The 21905-nt window shown below is 43.5% G+C and overlaps 1 protein-coding gene across 2 annotated transcripts in view; it reads left to right on the top strand.

Annotated features, from left to right (window-relative positions):
* The window catches only part of SLC24A4 (solute carrier family 24 member 4), a 157534-nt gene that overhangs the window by 27746 nt on the left and 107883 nt on the right, over window positions 1–21905 (top strand). The window lies entirely within an intron of this gene.

Genomic DNA, 21905 nt, shown 5'->3' with positions numbered 1-21905 from the left:
CCTCATGGACAGAATGTCCTCCCTGGACTAATCTGGAAAGTAGCTGTTCTCTGCTTCTCCAAATCTGCTTTCACAAACCACTCCTATCATGCTTCTTTCAAGAAATCAGCCAGCGAATGTTGGATGATTTGAGAGGCAGTCACATTATTAGTATTTTATTATTAAAACAACAGTAGCATGTAGAGGCCCAGCTGAGATTGCGGGCTCCATTGCCCCAGGGGCTGTCCAAATACATAGACAGTCCATGTTCCAAAGAGTGCAATTTAAACAGACAAATCAAAGGGTGGGAAGGGAAACAAAGGTAAAATGACTTGCCAGGTCAGTGGCAAAGCTAGGGATTTTTTTTATCAAGCTGTATTCATAGCAAGTCCATATCAGCTGTGAGATCTACTGTTACCCACATCCTCCCCTCCCCTCCACCGGTCACATCCTCTTTTCTCACTCCCCTAATGCACATGATTTCTAACTAGAATGTAAGCAGTGTCTTTTTACATGATTTTTACAGCATCTAACAGAATGGCGCACTGATCCTCCTGGCACTACAAATATGAAATTATTTATAATACATAAGTGTATTTTCAGTGTGTTTAGGAAGTCACAGTAAAGTGGAGTGAAAGTCCAGAACTGCTCCACTGCACTTAAAAACTTTTATTCTTTTGAAGCTCATAGTTTATAAAGTGAAGTTTCAAGCTGTTCCCTGAGGAGTGCAGCAATTATCTTTTACCATATAAGTATTCAGTGCTATATCCAAAGTGATTATCACCTCCCGCTCCTCCTCTGCTCTGGCTGAGAGGAAAAAGAGATCTATAACTTAGGGAGGAGTGAAGCAGAATCCTTGAATGACTACATTTCCACAGTTGTTCCCAGTGGGGTGTGAAGAGGTACCTGGCTGGCTTAAATATAGCTGCTCCCCAGAAGAGTGAAGATATGGCCTTCTAGGGTAGGTCTTTGCCACACAGTTAACCCAGGCTCCTACACTGGTTTTAGCCCAAATCCCACTACCACCCACACAGAAAAACCTGTTGTGACACTGCACCCCATATTCTTCAGTGATATTATTATGATGTCATAATCATAACATATTTTACGCAAGATGAGCACTGTGAGGTGTCATTGGAAATGTTATGGTTTGCTGAATATGATTATCCTATTTGTATGCATATATCATTTTTGTATCTGAATTTATGAATATTGACTGTGTATCTGTATTTCAAAATGTAGTTATACGGGCAGCACCCACTAGGCAAAATGCTCTCAGTCTAGATAGCTGGCTGGGAAGGGCCCATTCAGTTTAATGAGCCATTAAGAAGAAACAATAGGCCTTAGGAGAAGCTTATCTCCCACCTGGGGAGCCTTCCTGAGGATGCTACAGACAGCCTCCAAGTAATGGCTGCTGTGACACAACAGGGACACATGACAGGTCACCTGGTGCTGGACTCCATCTTGGGATGTCAATATTTTTCTACTGACTGGCATGGGAACCAGGCTTTGAAACAAACGGTTCCCACCATATGCAAAAGCTACATAAGGCAGGAGAGTGACATCATCTTGGTTCTTCACCGACACCCCACCTAAGAAGACTCCTGGAAACATCTGAGGAACAAAGACTGACCTGGGGGAAGTGCTGGACCCAGGCTAAAGAGAGTTTTAGCCTGTGAATGGAACACCTGGGGATTCCAAGCTGTAAGCAAGTGCAGCTTGCCCCTTAAGAGGCTGCAACCTGCTTGTATCATCACTTACAGTGAGAATCTGCTATTCATATCCAATCTATTTAATGTATTAAGATTAGTTTGTGTTTTGTTTATTTGCTAGGTAATCTGCTTTGATCTGTTTGCTATCCCTTATAATCACTTAAAATCTATCTTCTGTAGTTAGTATATTTGTTTTTGCTTCATCTAAAACCAATGCTTGGAAATCATAATTCAGGGGCAGAAAGCTGTTGCATATTTCTCTTCACATTGAGAGAGAGGTGAATTTTATGAGCTTATGCTGTACTATTCCCTATGCAGTGCATGATGGTATAATTTTGGGTTTATACTCCAGAGAGGATGTGTGCCTTAGGAACTGGGAGTGTATTTTCAATGTGTTTAGGAAGTCACAGTAAAGTGGAGTGAAAGTCCAGAACTGCTCCACTGCACTTAAAAACTTTTATTCTTTTGAAGCTCATAGTTTATAGCCCTAGCTGAAGCCTTCCCATGGAGAGTCTGGTTAAAGAGCCTGTCTGCATGTACTGCAACTGGGTGTGTTCCTACCTGTATGTATGCTGGTGAAGGTACAGGCTGAAGCCTGGAGAGCTTGGCAGCTTGTCACAGCAGTACAGTGTAGAAAGGAGCCCAGGCTGGTGGGTTGGGGGGCTCAGTGGTACCCCAGTTCCAGGTGGCATCCCAGGGGGGAACCTGTCACACCTGTGACCTGGGTTTGGAGCTTATTCCACTGGCAGGGTGGGTTAGCAGCCAGGCTCTGATTTAACTCTGTCTGTAACCTGCCCACTTTGCAGTGAGGACACAGGCAAAATTATTTGTGTGTTGATAGTCCTCTGGTGCTCCTCCCACTATTGCCCCTGAAGGAAAGACAGGTTTGCCTGCAATTGACACAGTGGACTGTAAATCTTAAAGCATCTCAGCACAAAAAAAGATGGGATACTCCCACCCACATAGAAGGGAGTGCAGAAAGAGTGAGGACTCAGTAATGTGCATATGACTTTTTGGTGGGGATGCTGAGACCTGGGTGCCAATCACCTGGGTTAACTGCACAATGAAGACCTATCCTGAGAGGGTTCCATTGTATTAGTGCATCTCTCAAGTCTATATTTATTACAGAGAGTTGATTAGGCTTATTAATTTTCTGTGGGTTTAGTATAGTTATTTGATTAGCTGGGGGTGGCTGATATAACAGTTTGTGAAGAAGGAATTCTTATTTGGAAAGACTATCTGGGATCATCTCCAGAACTGCTTTAATCTGTGTATACCAAGGCAGTGGTTGTCAACCTGTGGCCCAGTCAGCACAGAACTGCAGCCCATGTGACATCCTGAGGGCCATATAGGTAGTATTGGATGTGGCCCACATAAAACATTATGGGTTGCATATGCTGCCCATAATGGTAAATAGGTTGAGAACCACTGACCCAGGACAACTAAGATTTCGGCATTGTCTACAGACAGATGCAAGTTGAGCTGACAGTCAAAAACTGGTATAATTATATCACTTGTGTATGTTCACACAACACTTCTATTGGCTGAGTGCATCCACAGTTGGTGCTCTAGCATCAACAGAGAGAGCTGTGCATTGTGGGTAGCTAGCCCACTTTGTTACTCACCTCCTTTCTGCAGCTAGGAGTGGTGGGAAGGCAGCGTGGATCGCAGTGCATCATGAGTGCAGGCTCAATGTCCTATGATGCAGTACTTTCTGTTCCAGCATTCCATGGGCTTCTGACTGCATTTCGAGGCATTTTTCAATGGCCCCTGTTTACAGTGTGCTCACCATTTGTCTGAAAGGATACATCCCACACTGCTCTCTGCTGTTATGAACACTTTGCAGATGCTCGTGCAGTATATCATGGGTACCCAATCTGAACAGGAATCAGAGTTTCCTGACCTGCTATGTGCCATGGAAAGAAACAACACCAGATTACTTTTGGCCTTCCTGAAGCAGTTGAATACAGTGGACCATTGCTTTTAGGCTCAGGAAACAAGCACTGAGTGATGGGATCACATTATTATGCAGGTCTGGGAAGATGAGCAGTGGCTGCAGAACATTTGGATGCGGAAAGCCACGTTCCTGGAACTGTGTGCAGAGCTCGCCCCAGTACTGCGGTGCAAGGATGCAAAAATGAGAGCTATCCTCTTGATGGAGAGGTGTGTGGTGATCACAGTCTGGAAGCTGGCGACTCCTGACTGTTACCAGTCGGTCACGAATCAGTTTGGAGTTGGGAAGTGGACTGTTGGGGCTGCGGTAATGCAAGTATGCAGGGCTATTAATTGCATCCTGATAAGAAGGACTGTTACTTTAGGTAATGTGCATGAAATATTGGATGGCTTTGTGGCAATGGGATTCCTGAACTGCGGTGGGGCAATAGATGGCATGCATATCCCAATTTTGGCCCTGGATCATCTTGCAATAGAGTACATCAATAGGGTACTTCTCTATCGTATTGCAGGCACTTGTGGATCACCACAGGTGTTTCACTAACATCAACACAGGGTGGTCCCGGAAGCTGTATGATGCAAGCATATTCAGGAACACTGGCCTGTACAGAAAACTCCAGTGGGGGATGTTGAAATGCCCATAATGATCCTGGGAAACCCAACGTACCCCTTGCTCCCGTGGCTCATGAAGCCTTATGGGAAACCTGGACAGTGGCAAGGAGTACTTCAGCAATAGGTTGAGTAGATGCAGAATGACTGTAGAATGTGCCTTTGGAAGATTAAAAGCACTCTGGTGCTGCCTTTATGCCAGGTTAGACCTAAAAATGAGGAAAATATTCCCATGGTCATAGAAGCCTGCTACATGCTCCATAATATTTGTGAAGATAAGGGTGAAAAGTTTTCCCCAGGGTGGAGTGCGGAGGCAGATCGCCTGGTTGCTGAATTTGAGCAGCCATTACCAAGGTGGTTAGAGGGGCACAATGAGGGGGCTATTTGAATTAGGGAGGCTTTGAAGCCACATTTTGACAATGAGCATCAGTAATGTGTTTTTTCTATACAGCACTCTGCCATGCTTTGTTAACTTGCTGCCTTGCATGAAAATCGTGATGATTCCTGACTGGGATTTGCAGTCAGCAAATGATCAAACTGACATTATGTGTTACTACCAGCAGCAGCAACCATGGGTAGGAGACAAATAAAGATTGCTTATCTTTCAGAGAGTTTATTTTTATTAAATACCAATTAACAACACACAAGGCTTGGTGGGAAGGGAGATGAGAGTGCAGGGCTCTCATAGCTGTGTGTAATTCCAGCTATAATTTTGGAAACCGTCCAAAGGGGTGGAGTGAGTGGGGTACCGAGACATTCCGGGAATTTTGCAAGGAGTGTGTGAGAGGAGTTTGGGAAGGGCATGGAAAGCGGTTTTGTATCAGCTGCAGGGGGGCAGGAGAGGTAGGAGCATGCATGTGTTCTGCCTGGAGTCTGGATCTGAGTTACTACAGAGAATTCTTTACTGGGTGCTGCCTGGTGAGTCTTACCCACATACTCAGGGTTTAACTGATCATCATATTTGGAGTCGGGAAGGAATTTTCCCCCAGGGCAGATTGGCAGAGGCCCTGGAGGTTTTTTTCCTTCCTCTACAACATGGGGCATGGGTCACTTGCTGGAGGATTCGCTGCAGCTTGAGGTCTTCAAACCACAATTTGAGGACTTCAGTAACTCAGACATAGGTTAGGGGTTTGTTGTAGAAGTGGATGGGTGAGATTGTATGGCCTGCATTGTGCAGGAGGTCAGACTAGATGATCATAATGGTCCCTTCTGATCTTAAAAGTCTATGAGTCTATGATTAGGGACTTCAGCATCTCCTCCATCACTTTTATCATGTGGTTCTGGCCCTTTACAATGCATTCCTCACTCTACTTTCTATTCTGCCTTTCAATTTTAAACTTTTCCTTCCAGGTCTCTCTCCACCCCCTGTGTTCTTCTTCTTCTTTCCCTCCCCGCCCCCCACCACCGCCAATCCTCCGAGGATTGGAGCACCGTTCAGAACGTGTCCTACTTGCTCCACCTTGGCTGCTTTCTTATATGTCAGAGGCATTCTGCCGGTGTGTAGGGGGTTCTGCTGAAGGCCACATTTGCATAAGCACAAGAAACAATACACAGAAGCATGATTGTTAGCTCATGCACAGCACTGAATCATTATAGTAAAATACATCTTGTCCTCTTTTTAACATACAAATCACTTTCTCTCTGTCCCTTGGAAAGCACACACCTTGGCGAATACCCTAAACATGGTGAGTTCGGCCTGGGTTGGGGGTTTGGGTGTTCAAGATGGGGGAAAGGGTCTAGGCAGTATTTTAAGGGGATCACTGCAGGCGACTAGGGACAATATTGTAAATTCTGCCAGGCTGAGGTCACTGACACTTTGTCGATGTAACTTTGCCTCAAAAAGCTCTATGCCTCTCACAGAGGTGGTTTTATTTTGTCGACAGAAGAAGCATTGCAGTGTGTACACCTCCACTGTTTTGTCGATGAAAGCTGACTTTTTTGTCAACAAAATTGTGTCATGTAGACAAGGCCTTAGTAAGTGCTGCTTAGATAAAGGACAAGACTCAGCTGCTTTCTCAGCAAGACACCATAGGTCATGAAACAGAAATGAAGTAACCTGATTGAATTTTACTTGCTGTATACAGTATAACTCTACTGGGTGGACCCAAGGCTGACAAAAAAATGGCTTTCTGATGTGTTACTGGGATTCACTGGTAGGAACAGAACTAATAGTAAAAAGTAAAGGATGTTTAAAGTGACACAACACAGATGACTTGGGTTGAAAGGATTATTTAGAAATTTGTTTACAAAACAATACAGATGAGTTTTTGTGGGTTTCCTCTCTAGTTTGTTTTGAGGAGGCACAAAGTGGCTAGAGAATAATTAAAGTCTGTTGTATTCCTACTTGGAAAAGCTCACTCTGTTTAGCAACTGTCTCTCCCATTCATGTCCACAGGGATAGGAAAAGAGATGTGAAGTAGGTTGGAAAAGACAAGTGTTGTGCTCATGGTACACTGACAGACCCCGGTTGTCGGTGGGCAGGATCAAACCTGGAGCTAAATGCATGAACCTCTACTGCATGGCCCTTAGCTATGGCTGTAGCAGACTCATTAATCCCTAAGTGGTCTCTGTGCCACTAGAGGGGACAGAGCACCACACCTAGGAGTGTGTGGGCCACACTCAGATTCATCCCATCATGGGCGTGGTCCTACAAGGTACTGAATTCTTCTAGAAGCTGTTATGGATCAGCTCCCACTGAAATCAGTGAGACTGTGCTCTCAGCTGTTTGGAGATATGGGGAAAACTTTTATGAAGTCACCTGAAAACTGTGGCCCTTTTTAGGTTGGAAAAATCTTCAAATTCTTCAAATTCTGAAATCTCTGTAATTCTGAAATCTTCAAATTCTGAATTTTTTTTTGCCCAGTGTCACTCATTCTTCAGTTATGGGAGAGCAAATGGGAGGGGAATGGGGCTGGGAGCATTACTTATTTGTTAATGAAAAAGTTGCTACCTATATGCTTAAAATTTACCTCATTGAGTAACTCGGTGGATCTGTTGTCTTTCTACATCACAGAACTAGTAGGGAGGTCAGAAAATTAAAGTTGAGGAAGACTGCCATATAGCTTTGGGAGAATAATTTCTCCCTTCGAATAGCATGGTTGCGGGCCTGCTGTTTTATAACATGGCTTCTTTTTGGACATCAAAAAGAGTTTTCTACAGCCATGTTAGGGAACAGTTTTTCAGACTAGTCTGCATGTTCTGGTTTAATTAGTGGAGGGAAGCATGTTACATTACAATCATGGGCTACAAATGTGTCATGGCTGTATTTAAACATAGTTATTTTTGCTAAACCCATTAGGTGGGGCCTTAGAATGTCTGTTAGGTGTTTGTGCCTTAATGTGGATTGTATGGCACATAACAAGGAACCTCATAGACAGCTCTATATGGAGTGTGGTTCAGTGCTTTAAGCACAGGTTCTGGAGCCAGGAACTTCTGAACTCTGGTAAGAACATAAGAATGGCCATACTGGGTCAGACCAAAGGTCCATCTAGCCCAGTATCCTGTTTTCCGACAGAAGCTAATGCTAGGTGCCCCAGAGGGAATGAACAGAACAGGAATCAAGTGATCCATTCCCTGTCTTCCATTCCCACCTTCTGGCAAACATCTTGATTCCAGCACCGACCACCCTCTATGGCTTATGACTTCACCTGATGCATCAGTTATTCCATCTGTTAAATGGGGCTGTAATGAAGACTTAGGTTCCTTGGAAATGTCAGTCTTAGGTGCCCAAAATCCATCTAATTCGTTAACTCCTTTAGGCTCTATTACAAACAATATCAAACTACACTGGGACATTTTAAAATATGAAAAGCATCTTTGTAGTGCTGTTATTACTACTGTATTGCAGTCAAGGTCTGCAGTTAAGCAAAATGAAGACCTTGTGGGCATTCCGTGAAATCATTGAAAGTTTTGGATGCACAAAAAATGCAAGATGAAAACCTACATGGAGCATGTTTCAGATTCTGATCTAGACAGAATATAAACATGGACCAGCTTGTAGAAATCAACTGAAGTTATATATGTTTGTTTTTTTCCTGTGTCATTCAGCTTAGTGCTCTGCTCCCTTTTTTATTTTTGGCTCCTTATATTTCCATCCCTATACACTCAAATGTGTACTTCTTTTATTTAAATAATACATTTATTAAATGGATGCTAGTCACATTAAACCTTTACAGTTGTCATTACAATGACTACATGCTGCAAAAACTATAGTAATTGTTTGAAAGGTAATTTCCATCAAATTCTCGTTGTTTGTGTAAGTGGTATAGCAGACTCTTCACTGACCTGCTATTTTGGTTGCATGGAGATTTTCTATGTTTAAACTGAAGAGGCAACTTGGATCTTATTATTTAACAGCCACGGATAAAAGCCTCTTGCAGTTATGAGATTAACCAGAGTTACACTGTGTTTTGATTCTGCCTTAAGACCATGGGTATGTGAATACATGTGCTCTTTGACTGAAAGCATGCCTTGACCTTTTGGTGAGGAAACTGCTGTTAGCTTAAAGATTTTCATATGATTTGAAAAGGCTTAAATTCTAGGCTTGTTGCTTCAGATCCTGTTTACAATGCCAGCCAGCTTCACTACTGAAAAAACAGTAGCAGAATTTTGGCATTATTGGTTGTAGAACTACATGGACCATGTTATATGAGGAAAATAATCCAGGTCTTTTTTGACTTGTTTCGAGCAAAGCTCCAAAAGAAAAGAAAACATGGCTCCCCGCCCTCCCTCCCAATAATTTTCACACACCAGTATTCAAAAAGGGAAAGACATCAATAAAATAATGAGAAATCTTATTGCGCCAAGGTATTAACTGATAAAAATCTTTAAAATCCATTTTGTAAGGATTGCCAAAGACTAATGCCATCTGTCAAATATCTTGTCCCAGGACATGTTGTTCAGTATCTCATTCTATTTTTGCCGGAACTTTTGTTCAACAAATTATTTATTATTTAAAAATTCAGTCATCTTTTGGGGGAAAATCTATTGAACAGTTATGTTTTGAAAGCAGAATTGCAGATCAGTATTTCTCAGTGTTGTGTAATAGCTACTGAGGTGACACTGGAGTTACACTTTAGAAAAAGCTGATTAGCCTAAACCTCACATGCAGAGCTGAGGATAGGACAAGTGGCATCTCTTGAGGTGAAATGATTCATGCAAAACTTATTTGTCTTTACTTCCATACTGTAGATATATTCATATTGATTTTTAGAAGAATAATGTCTTTGAATGAGAGTTGTTGGGTTTTGTTAGGTGGTGGAATTAATTTTTCACTTGTCTGGCATCTTTCTGAAGACTGCTCCTCCTTTTGGCTTCTGTAACTCTGTCCCCTCCTGCTTTTTCTCCTGCCTCTCTAATTGCTCCTTTTGTGTGTCCTTCAGAGGATCCTCCGCATCCACCTTAAACTTTCTCAGAGGGTTCCACAAGGCTCTGTCCTTCATCCCCTTCTCTTCTCCCTCTATGCCTTGTCTCTCGGAAATCTCATCCACAAACACTCAATCAGTTATTATCTGTATGCTGATTACTCACAGATATACTGCTTTTACTCCCAACCTGCCTCCTTCTGTCCAAACTAAAATCTCGGCCTTTCTCTCACAGTTCAAGCTCAACATGGCAAAAACAGAGCTTCTAATAGCCCCACCACCCCATCCTCCTCTTTATCTCCCTTTCTTGATCACTGTGGACACCACCACTATCCTAGCCTGTTACTCAGGCCTGTAACCTGGGTGTCATTTTCAACTTGGACTTCTCTGTGTCCTCACATCCAGACTATGTCTAAATCTTGCTAATTATTTCTACATGACAGCTCTAAGATAAGGCCTTTCCTGTTGGTTCACACAGCTAAAACTCTTGTCCAAGTTCTCATCTTGGATCTTGAATACTGCGGCATCCTTCTGTCTGGCCTTGACAAATCCATTTTGTCCCACTTTCACCCATTCACAGTGCTGCTGCAGAGATCATTTTTCTAGCCCATCGCTTTGACCATGCCACCCTTCTCTTTGAGGAGCTACTGTATGGATGCATTCTTTATTGTATCAGACATAAGCTGCTCATTTTCACGGCCCTTAAAGAGTGGGAACAGATGACATTAATAACCTCTCATTTGCTAACTCCTGCTTCTGATTGGCCCATGGTGCCAACTTCCATCTTCTGCTTGTTAAATTTTCAAACAGCCACCTTCATGTTTTCTCCAGGCTGTCCCTCGTGCTTGTGAGTAGTTTGCTATAAATATCTACACAGCTCCCTCATTATCCACCTTCAAAGCTCTCCTTAAAACTCTCCTTTGCTGTGATGACTACAAAAATCTTTAACGGTTAGGCTGCTGGTATGCTGAGGCTTCTGCGTCATGCAGACCAATACCGTCTCATTGTTTCCTGGTACTCCCCAATCTTTCTGTCTCCAGCTGGTACCTCTTGTCTAATACATAGATTGGGGCAGAGACCATGTCTTTATTTGGTGTTTTTTTCCAGCACCTATCACACTAGGGTCCTGGTCCATGACTTGGGGTATGTCTACGCTACGGGATTATTCCGATTTTACATAAACCGGTTTTGTAAAACAGATTGTATAAAGTCGAGTGCACGCGGCCACACTTAGCACATTAATTCGGTGGTGTGCATCCATAGTCCGAGGCTAGCGTCAATTTCTGGAGTGTTGCACTGTGGGTAGCTATCCCGTAGCTATCCCATAGTTCCCACAGTCTCCCCCGCCCACTGGAATTCTGGGTTGAGACCTCAATGCATGATGGTGCAAAAACAGTGTCGCAGGTGATTCTGGGTAAATGTCGTCACTCATTCCTTCCTCCATGAAAGCAACGGCAGACAATCATTTCGCGCCCTTTTTCCCTGGATTGCCCTGGCAGACATCATAGCACAGCAACCATGGAGCCCGTTCAGCCTTTTTTTACTGTCACCGTATGTCTACTGGATGTTGCTAACAGAGGCAGTACTGCAGCGCTACACAGCAGCATTCATTTGCCTTTGCAAGATAGCAGAGACGGTTATCTGTTCTGTACCGTCTGCCATTCCATTGTAAATTGGCGATGAGATGACGGTTATCAGTTGTTCTGTACCGTCTGCTGCTGTCATGGGTGCTCCTGGCTGAGGTCAGCCGGGTGCGCAAAGACAAAAATGGGAATGACTCCCCGAGTCAATCCCTCCTTTATGGTATCTAAAAATAGAGTCAATCCTGGCTAGAATATGGTGCAAGTGTACTAGAGAACCAGTGTACCAGAGAACCAGAGAGCACAGCCGCTCTGTGTCAGATCCCGCAGAAATGATGAGCTACATGCCATTCTAGGGGGTGCCCCTGCAACAACCCCACCCGTTGCTTCCCTGCTCCCCCAACCCTCCTGGGCTACCGTTGCAGTGTCCCCCCATTTGTGTGATGAAGTAATAAGGAATGCAGGAATAAGAAACACTGACTTGTTAGTGAGATTAAATGAGGGGGAGGCAGCCTCCAGCTGCTATGATAGTCCAGGCAGGACATTAAACGGTGCAGGGGAGAGGAGCCCAGCATCCAACTGCTATGATAGTCCAGGCAGTACAGAATCTTTTCTTTACACATGAAAGGGAGGGGGCTGATGAGGTCAGCCCCTAGTTGCTATTATGAAGATGCTTACCAGCCGTTCTGTACTATCTACTGGGAATGACTGGGAGTCATTCCTATTTTTACCCAGGCGCTCCTGGCCAATCTCACCTGAGGCCAGCCAGGAGCACTCACGGGCTGATGATGATGACGGATAGCAGTCATATTGTACCATCTGCCACCGGGGAGGGAAGGGGAGAGGATACTGCTGTTCACTGCTGCAGCATCGCGTCTACCAGCAGCATGCAGTAGACATAGGGTGACATTGAAAAAAGTCAACAAACAATTTTTTTCCCTTTTCTTTCACGGGGGGTAAGGGGGGTAAATTAACAAGCTATACCCTGAACCACCCCGGACAATGTGTTTGACCCTACAGGCATTGGGAGCTCAGCCAAGAATGCAAATACTTTTCAGAGACTGCTGGGGACTGTGGGATAGCTAGAGTCCTCAGTACCCCCTCCCACCCTCCATGAGCGTCCATTTGATTCTTTGGCTTTCCGTTAACGCTTGTCACGCAGCACTGTGCTGTGGACTCTGTATCATAGCCTGGAGATTTTTTTCAAATGCTTTGGCATTTCGTCTTCTGTAACAGAGCTCTGATAGAACAGATTTCTCTCCCCATACAGCGGTCAGATCCAGTATCGCCCGCACGATCCATGCTGCAGCTCTTTTTGGATTTGGGACTGCATCGCCACCCGTGCTGATCAGAGTTCCATGCTGGGCAAACAGGAAATTAAATTCAAAAGTTCGCGGGGCTTTTCCTGTCTACCTGGCTACTGCATCCAAGTTCAGATTGCTATCCAGAGCGGTCACAATGGTGCACTGTGGGATACCACCCGGAGGCCAATACCGTAGATTTGCGGCCACACTAACCCTAATCCGATATGGTAATACCAATTTCAGCGCTACTCCTCTCGTTGGGGAGGAGTACAGAAACTGGTTTAAAGAGCCCTTTATATAGATATAAAGGGCCTCGTTGTGTGGACGGGTGCAACGTTAAATCGGTTTTACGCTGCTAAAATCGGTTTAAATGCGTGGTGTAGACCAGGCCTAGGGCTCCTAAGTCCTGTGATTTAAAACTGCTGTCTTTTAATTCCCTACTTTAATGAAAGACCTGGTTGCAAATGGCTCCTGAAATCTTTCTAAAAAGTTGATAAAAATAAAAAATAACAAATAATATTCTATTATGCCTCTCACTCAATGTGTCTTTGGGCAAGTCATTTTGCCTTTTACCTGTCTGAGGCCTATAGTAAATAACATCTATGTCACATAGGTGTTTGTGGACTATTCATTTCAAAAGTCCTTTGAGATCTTCAGGTGAAAGGTGCGATAGAAATGCAATGTATTATTCCTGCTGCTTATCACAAGTAAAAATTCAGCTATCTCCCATGTTGCTGCCTCTCACACCAAAAAAGTGGCTTCTCAATATTTGTGCTTCCCAGACTGAGGGCACAGGCCAGGCATTGGTGTAAACTATGATAAAGTGCCTTGGTGGGTTCTGCACTTTCTGGCGGATTTGCTTGCCTCGGAGATTCACAGCAGGCCTCAGTTTGGGTCTTTTTGTTCAGCTGGCTAACCTCATCACTGGCCAGCATGGGGAAAAGGAGAACAATCCCCGCAGTCTCTGCTGGCCCACCTAATGGGTCAGGGGACAGCCCAGAGACCTTCCCTTCTGGTGGGATCCCCTGTCCAGATCAACTGCTCTTATATCAAATAGGGAGTTGAGGGGATGGGGGGAACCTGGGCCCACCCTCTACTCCAGGTTCCAGCCCAGGGCCCTGTGGATTGCAGCTGTCTATATTATCTCCTGTAACAGCTGTGTGACAGCTACAACTCCCTGGGCTACTTCCCCATAGCCTCCTCCCAACACCTTCTTTATCCTCACCACAGGACCTTCCTCCTGATGTCTGGTAATGCTTGTACTTCACAGTCTTCCAGAATTATGCCTACTCACTCTCAGCTTCTTGCGCCTCTTGCTCCCAGCATCTCACACATGCCCCTCACTGACTGAAGTGAGGTCCTTTTTAAACCAGTTGTCCTGATTAGCCTGCCTGTCTTAATTGATTCTAGCAGCTTCTTAATTGGCTTCAGGTGTCCTGATTAGCCTGTCTGCCTTAATTTGTTCCAGAAAGTTCCTGATTGTTCTGGAACTGGCCCTGTTACCTTACCCAGGGAAAAGGGACTGGCTTAATTTGGGGCTAATATATCTGCCTTCTATCACTCTCCTGTAGCCATGTGGCCTGACCCTGTCACAGAACACACATAGGGCTTATTGGGGGATTGATGCATTGGTGGTCGATTTAGCGGGTCTAAATTGACCACAGATCACTCTCCTGTCTCCTGTCAATGTCACGTAGTGTAGACCCTGTGATAAGTAGATCTAAGCTATGGCGACTTGAGTTATGCTATTCATGTAACGCAAATTGCATAGTTTAGATTGACTTTTCCCTGTAGTGTAGACAAGGCCATAGTTACCTGCATGCTGAAAAATGGAACTTGCTCTATGAGCTTTGATTTTTTTTTTAAAAGAGGCAGTTGCTATATCAATATGGGGGCCTGGTAGGGTATTATGTTGAATGTTTCAAACAATTAATATATTGTGAATAGTAATTAAAAAAAAAGAGAAGAATTAATTCTGCTGTCAAATAGCTCCTAAAATTATTTCTAAAGGGATGAACACCTGAGTCTTATAGGATTTTGACAGGGTCCCTATGGTAAGACAGCATTTTTTTTATTAAAAGGAACAAAACTAGCAATACTGAAGTAAGCAGTATCTTACATTCTACAGTATCTACAGCTTTAATTATAAGTGTTTATTTAATAGACCAAACCACCATTAAGGGCTGATCCTGTGAGGGAGCACCCTCCACTCCCACTAACTTTTTGGGAGCTAAGGGTGCTCAGTGCCTCATATGTGAGGCCCTACATGCACTCTTAATGTCCCTGACCTGGGAAAGCATTTATATACAGGACAGTATTTAAGTTCCATGGAGGCCAATTAGACTTAAAGCAATAGGACTTAAGCATATGCTTAAAGTTAGCATTCATTTAAGCCTTTTCTTGAATTGTGGCTTCAAGCATGTGCCTAACATTAAGCAAGAGTGTGGCTCCATTGACTTTATGGTTAGGAACATACTTAAGTACCTTGCAGATTTGGGACAAAGATCAATGTCTGATGTTTTTTCTTTAAAAAAATCTTGTCTCAGCAGCCCTTTCTCAGCTACTGTTGGCTGGGAGTTGTGCATGGGTAGGGAATGCAGTAGTGGACTTCTCCTACTAGATGAAACAACCTATCATGTAGTCAATGACTAACCAAGAAGAGGAGGATGCTTTATAGTAGATCACTATTTCATAGATTTTTTTTTTTAAGTTCTCACCAGGCGTTACACTTGTCAAACTGAATGGAGCATGGCAGTTTGAATGCCAATGTCTTTCAGATAAAGGTAAGTCTAACAAACACTAGAAGCATGGCAAGATCTGCAAGATCTTCCCCAGTAGAGTCAAATACCTTCATCCCTGTGGCTCCTCTGGTGAAGCTGTGAAAATATGATCAAGGGACAACACGTAATGGAATAAATTATGTAAATAAACCTTTTCACTATTCATGCAGCATTCTTGTGGCTTAAAACTGGGGAGGTTTAAAATATTTTTTATTTTCTCAAATTCCTGAAGAGTTACTGCTTATTTAGCTATCTGTCTGTCAGCCTCAGGCAACAAAATATTGATGTTGGCTGCTATCACTGTAGCCTGGTGTCTTCACAATGAGCCAGTTCCTCAACAAGTATAAATCCAGTGGCGCTAGCCTGGCTTACACCACCTAAGGATCTGGCCCAATTGTGCACAAGAAGCAGTACATCTTTAGAAGATAGGATATGGAGAGCAAAAATAAACTCCTAATCACATATGATGCCCTTTTTGCATTTGCATGATCCATACTTCTGATAAGTTAACTGACCACCTAATGACTTTAAAAATGCAGCATTTGGGGAGATAAGGAAGGATTTGTGACTTGGCAGATTTTTTGTGTTAACAAGCCCCAGGTTATTTAGGGAAGGCTGGAATTTTGTGCTATTGGATCTAAAGAATATTGTGTAATTCAGATGAAAGGCAAAGTGTTAAGATCTTAATTCCACAGAGAGAAATAGTCCTAGATTTGGCATTCAGAAACATAATTCTTAATTCATGTTACCAAAGTGTCCTATAAAAGAGAGAAATTTAAAGTTTCCTCTTAAATTATTCCTAAATTATCTGTAACCATTTTTTTTTGGTCATAGAAGAAAAATGGACATATCTTGAAGAAGTAACCAGGGAAGTTCATTTTTCATTTTAATGGATAGTGAATTTCCATTCTGCTCCTAAATCATTTAGGTCTGCAATCAGGTGTAGAGAGTCACTCAACCAAATTTATAGCTTAAGTACCAATGTGTCCAATTTTATAGTTAAAATATTTAAATATCCCAAAGTCAAAGAGCTTAGAAAGGGAAGAATATTTAAGGGGAGGGAGTATATATGGAGAAGAAGAATATTTCAAAACTGTTGTAGTTGAAGCAAGCAATTGCTTCCAAACAATCTTGTGGTGTCTCAAGTAGAAATACAGTGAATCTTAAGGGATGACTTTTGGTGGCAAAAGATCTTGGTTCAATTCCCTTCTCTGCAGGACTTGAACCGAAGTCTCCTACCTCTCATATGTGCCCAGGGTTTTCGGGGGGGAGGGGTCTCTGTCTCTTCTGTTGAAGTTTTTTTCCACTTTGTATACAATATTGTCACAGGGAGTGGAACCTGGGTCTCCCAGGTGACTGCCCTAACCACTGGCCTATAGAGTTGTTCTTTCTCTCTCTGGCCTTCTAAAATTCTGGCTCTGGGATCATATGGAGAAAATGTTGGCATGGTTTGGGAGTTCTGTGTATCCTTTCTGTAGCATGGTATGCATCTAATATAAGTATGAATCAGATGTCTCAGCTCTGTCATGTCTGGAGGAATGAACAATGGCATTACGCATGGCTTAGTCAGCAGATTAAACAGCAGAACGAACCAAAAAAAATCTAAAATGACTTATTTGATGTGGGAGGTCAGGGAGGAGGGAACTCTCTCTCTTGCTTCCTCCCCCAAGAACATCTTGAGGTGAAAGGCAAACATCAGTTTGTTTGTACAACAGTCAGATCTTTGGACAAGAGCTCAGAAAATGATTTCAAAGGGTGGATGAAAATGTGTAAAGGAAGGAATACACTGGCTCTGCCCTCAGTACTTCCCTTTGAAGTTAGTGAGGAGCAGCACTGTCGTCCTTTGCAAGGAAGCAGTTCACATTGGAGTGGATGAGTTGCCTTCACTACAGAATCTTCCACATTAAACCCAACACATTGTTGGGCTAGAATAGAGAAGCAGAGGGCAGAATATAGTTCTCTAGGAAAACTATGCCTAGAGATAGGAGGAGAAAGCTCAGGTTTCAAATGGCAAGATCTAGAGGAGCAGCTGGGAACTATGGACTTCTTGTTTTGCAATAAATATCTTTCCTGCTCTTCCAGTTCATGACATGCCTTATTAGTGAATTAGCAAAGATAGATGAATATTATATTGCATATGTAGTGGCTCAGTGTGGGGGCCCTCCCACTCTGGGTCCTTGGGAGGCCACCCTGCCTCACTATGTCACTGATATGTCAGCCGTCATGGGGAACGAGGCGGTCTCCACTTGCAGCTGGGGCCCAGGCTGTGCTTAGGCTGGACGGGAAACAAACAGTCAATTGGCCCCAACCCTGGATCAAGGTAGGGCAACAAAGAGTCTGAAGCTCAGGCCTGTGGCCTGGGAGAGGGGTAGACTGCCACCTCTGGGTTGGGGTGGCAGGGGGGGCACAGGCCCACCCACTTCACTGTGTCCCGGCCCAGGGCCCTAGCAGTGACAACGTGCTTTGTCACTGGGTCAGCAGGGATCCATGCCGCAACACACTGACTCTCTCTCTGTCGGCATTGCGGCCAGACCACTGTCTGCTACCCCTGGGCCACTTCCATACTCCCTTTCTTGGTGTACCTGTTGCCATGAGGAGGGGTCGAGGTTGACAGCGGCTTCCGCGACCGCAAGCAAGTCTTTGGGGGTCTTTGGTCCGTCAGTGGTCCAGGCCAGTCGTCTTCTCCCTCTGGAGTCAGGTCTGACAACTGTCTGGGCAGTCTGGGCCAGTTGTCTGCTTCCTCCAGGTCTGAATCAGCTAGTGGCCCCAGTGGCCCAGGCCAGTCCCCTGCTCTCTTGATACCTCCACCGCAGGAGGCATCTGGTCTCTCCGGTAGTTGTCTCCCCACTGAGCTTTCTGGGCTGCCTTTTATACTTCCTGCCCCTCCCTCCCACTTCCTGGGGCAACTAGGCCCTGGCTCTGCCCACCAGGGCTCAGTGCAGGGGCCCTCCCACTGCGGGTGCTTGGGAGGCCACCTGGCCTCACTACAGTATAAAATAAATAACCCAGGTACTGTAGCTGGGGCCATGAAGAGTGATGTCCTTCTATATGACAGGGTAGTCTTCTCTGTAGGCATCTATAGGAGAAGGATTGTCACAAGCTTAAGGTGCTAGTTTAGGAAGTGTAGGTTTCCTCCCTCTTCCGTGGTCTACCTGAGTGACCTTGTGCAAGTCCCTTAAGGTCAGGTATTTTGGTGTCTACAGATAGACACCTAATGCGATTGTCAAAAGTGCCTAGGAAATTAGGCATTTCAGAAAATCGTACTAACTTTTGTTGGACTTAGGCCCCTGGACACTTCAGAAAATCCCACTATCTGTATGTTTAGATACCAAAATACCTTTAAAAATATGGCCTTTAGTCTCTCTGTTTCAGCTCCCCGTCTGGGGATGAATACATTAAAGAATGTCAGGCACTCAGACCCAGATTGTCAGGCACTCAGACCCAGATTGTTAAAGGTATGTGGGCATTGCTACACTCAGACCAACTGATTTAGATGGCTAATTTTCAAATGTGTCTTCAGCATTTGAAGGCCAGATTCACAAAGTTATGTAGGTGACCCATTGACTCTTTAGGTATCTAAGGCCAACGTTTAGGGGTCACTGGCATTTTCAGAACTACCACTCAGTTGCTCGCTAACTCTATAGACGCTTAAGTTCCCACCAGTCAACGTTCACAAAGATGCCTAAGTCCCAGTGCTGCTCCATAGCTATTAAGCTGTTCAGAGCCCAAACACAAGCTGAAGCTTAAGTAGCTCCAACGCAGGATTCTCAAACTAGGTGGGGGAACACTAGCTCACCGTCAGGGCCTGATCCTATAGGCATGACTGATCCTGAGCATGCTTACAGGATTGGGTCCCACTGGCAAGCACCCCTAAGATCTGATACCTGTCAGATCCTACAGCTGTATGGAGGCCACCAATATGTGAAGGGGGCAGCACAGCACCGCTACAAAAGACAGAGCAGGGACTGAGCGAAAGCAGATCAAGAATTTTTTGACAACTTTTTGGGCCGGGGTCTGTCTTTAGGCATCCATCCTGTTGGATAGGGCACTCACCTGGGATGTGGGAGCTCCAAGGTCCAATCCCTACTGTCTGACTTAGAGCAGGGACTTGAAGCTGAGTCTTCCCCATTCCAAGTGAGTTCGCTGACCAGGATATGTGGTAACCTGGGGTGTGTGTCTCAGTTTCTCCTGCTGAAACTGTTCCACTTTGTATAAGTATTCATTGCTCCAAAGAGAGCAAGCAAGAGACTGACTCTGTTGCACAGTAACTATGGCATTCAACCGGTATGTATGAGATGGGGGTTCAAATCTCTGCTTTTGGAAAGGGTAAAAATTGATAGCTTATTTTTTTGCAGCTAGATCCTAACTGTACAAAACTACTAAAAAGATGCTGCACAACATACTGTTTGAAAGCTCTGTAGCTCTACAGAGCAATAATTAATGGTCTAAAAGACTAATAATTGCAATTAATCAACTAGTGATCCCTGTATACACACTATTATCAAGGAGGCTTCCAAATTCCAAGCAGAGTGTATTAGTTCAAAGGTAATGTTTTATTTAAGAAACAATATTTATTGTTTGGTGTTTGGGAGCCCAACATGAGGCACCTTTTTCAGGGTCTGATTTTTCAGAATTACTGAACACACGGCCTCTGAAATTCAGCCCCTGTTAGTGATTTTGGGTTCTCAATTAAACATGTCTGAAAAATGTGGTCCATGTGTTTTGCAAAGGAATAAAACAAGATTTGTATAAAGACATTTAAATCTCTCCAGGCTTTTCTGCTGATTTGGTGATGGAGTATATTTGTTTGCATTTTACTCCTTCTTTCAATCTTATGTTTTCACCCATCCTTCTTAACTGAGGAGGCCTTCACACTATAAATATTATTTTGGAGGAACTCATATGTGGTTTTATTGAAGAGAGCTTAGCTGACTCATTTGTATTGCTGCAGCTATCCATCTCTGTCTCATAAAATAAATGACAACAATGTCTAGCTTTACTGGGCTTTTCCTTTATTCACTTTTTATTTATTAGATGTAGTGGGAGGACAGATTTTTGAAACGAGAACACTATTTATTGTTATATAAAGTATGAACCATGAGAACATCCAAGAAGTTTGGGGAAAAGGTTTAGTAGTGTTGATGAATTTTGTCCTTAAGTTGTGTGTGTCTTGATAACGGGAGGGGGTCATATTAAGACAGTGCTTGTTCTGGACTATGTATGGAAGGTTTTGACTACCATGATAAGGAACTGGGTTAGTGCTATTATGGCACCTTTTTCTCTTAACCCTTAATTTCCTGCAGTACTTCATTGTTGTCTGTAAGTCTCATCCCAGCCATACTGGGCGCTGGTGTAGTACCTGTTCATTGAAACGATCGTGTTCTGATATCTACTAGAGTAGAGCTGGTCAAAGTTCTTTTTTTTAAATTTCCTCCTGCAAAATATTTTGAGATTTCAGTGAAAAATCAAAAACTGAAATATTTGGATAAAATCTGCCATTCTTCTCTGTAGGCCAGCTCCTTGGTCTGACTGCATCTCCCATGATGCACCATAGTCTCACCTCTTGTTGAAGGAAGGCAATGTGTCACATCAGTCACATGGCCGCAGTGCATCATCGGAGATGGAAGTCCAGAAGGGGAGCCTGGCCAATCAAGGGGAATGGGAGCATGAGACATCCCAGCTATATCTCCCCGGAGGCATTGAGACAGCATTTCAGAATCCAGATATTTTAGGTTTTCATTGGGTTTTTTTTCCAATTTAAAAAATATCCTGAAATATTCTATGGAAAGCAAACACCTTTTAAAAATTGTTTAAAATTTTTTCATTTTCAAAAACCCTATTTTTCCATTGAAAAACAGTTTCAACAGAAAAATTTTGACCAGATCCTACCATAGTCTGAGATGCTCCGAACCTTAGCACGATGTGAGAATAGGGAGTGGAGCACCCAGACTTTCTTGTGATAAGCACACACAAAATTCAGTAGAGAAGAGGCATTCAGTTTCATTACAGTCAAAATGGATATCAGAATGAACACACATGCAGTGATGCTTTCTATTGAATTATTTCAGTAGTTTCTTTGATGTATCTTTGGATTGTTTAGCTAGTATACAGAAAGTCTGGTTTTGTCAATACTAATTTCAATTTTAAATAAAATATTAAGTTTTACCCCTATTACTCTTGGTATATAACAGGCCTCTGCATATTGCAGAATCGGTGCCTTCTACAAGATTAGCTCACACGGTCTTCGTGTTTCAAATGGCGAATGAACCACATTGTTGGTGGAAGAGATGAAAAGATCAGCTATACTAGGAAAGTAGAACAGACACGGATAGTAAATGGTAGTACTGAAAATAAAACTGGAGCTGGTAGATTAGCAATATATCATTTCTGTGCAGAATTGTGTGAGAGGTCTAGGTTCAGTGAGCTTTATCGTGGGTCTGATCCATAAATCAGATGAAATCCAAAAGTAAATTTTCTATTGACTTCAGTAGGCTTTGGATTATGTCCTATGGTTCTCCTATCCAAGCACACAGAGACTGGGACTGTTTCATGCTTTAGCTTGTATGGTAAATGGGCAATGGTTAAATATGAATCCTTTAAGGATGGGGGAATTGTGACTGTAAAT

The sequence above is a fragment of the Gopherus evgoodei genome, chromosome 4 (assembly GCF_007399415.2).
Source record: "Gopherus evgoodei ecotype Sinaloan lineage chromosome 4, rGopEvg1_v1.p, whole genome shotgun sequence".
NCBI classification, from domain to species: Eukaryota; Metazoa; Chordata; order Testudines; family Testudinidae; genus Gopherus; species Gopherus evgoodei.
The sequence above is the reverse complement of the archived record's forward strand: the minus strand, read 5'-3'. Positions and strand labels throughout refer to the sequence as shown.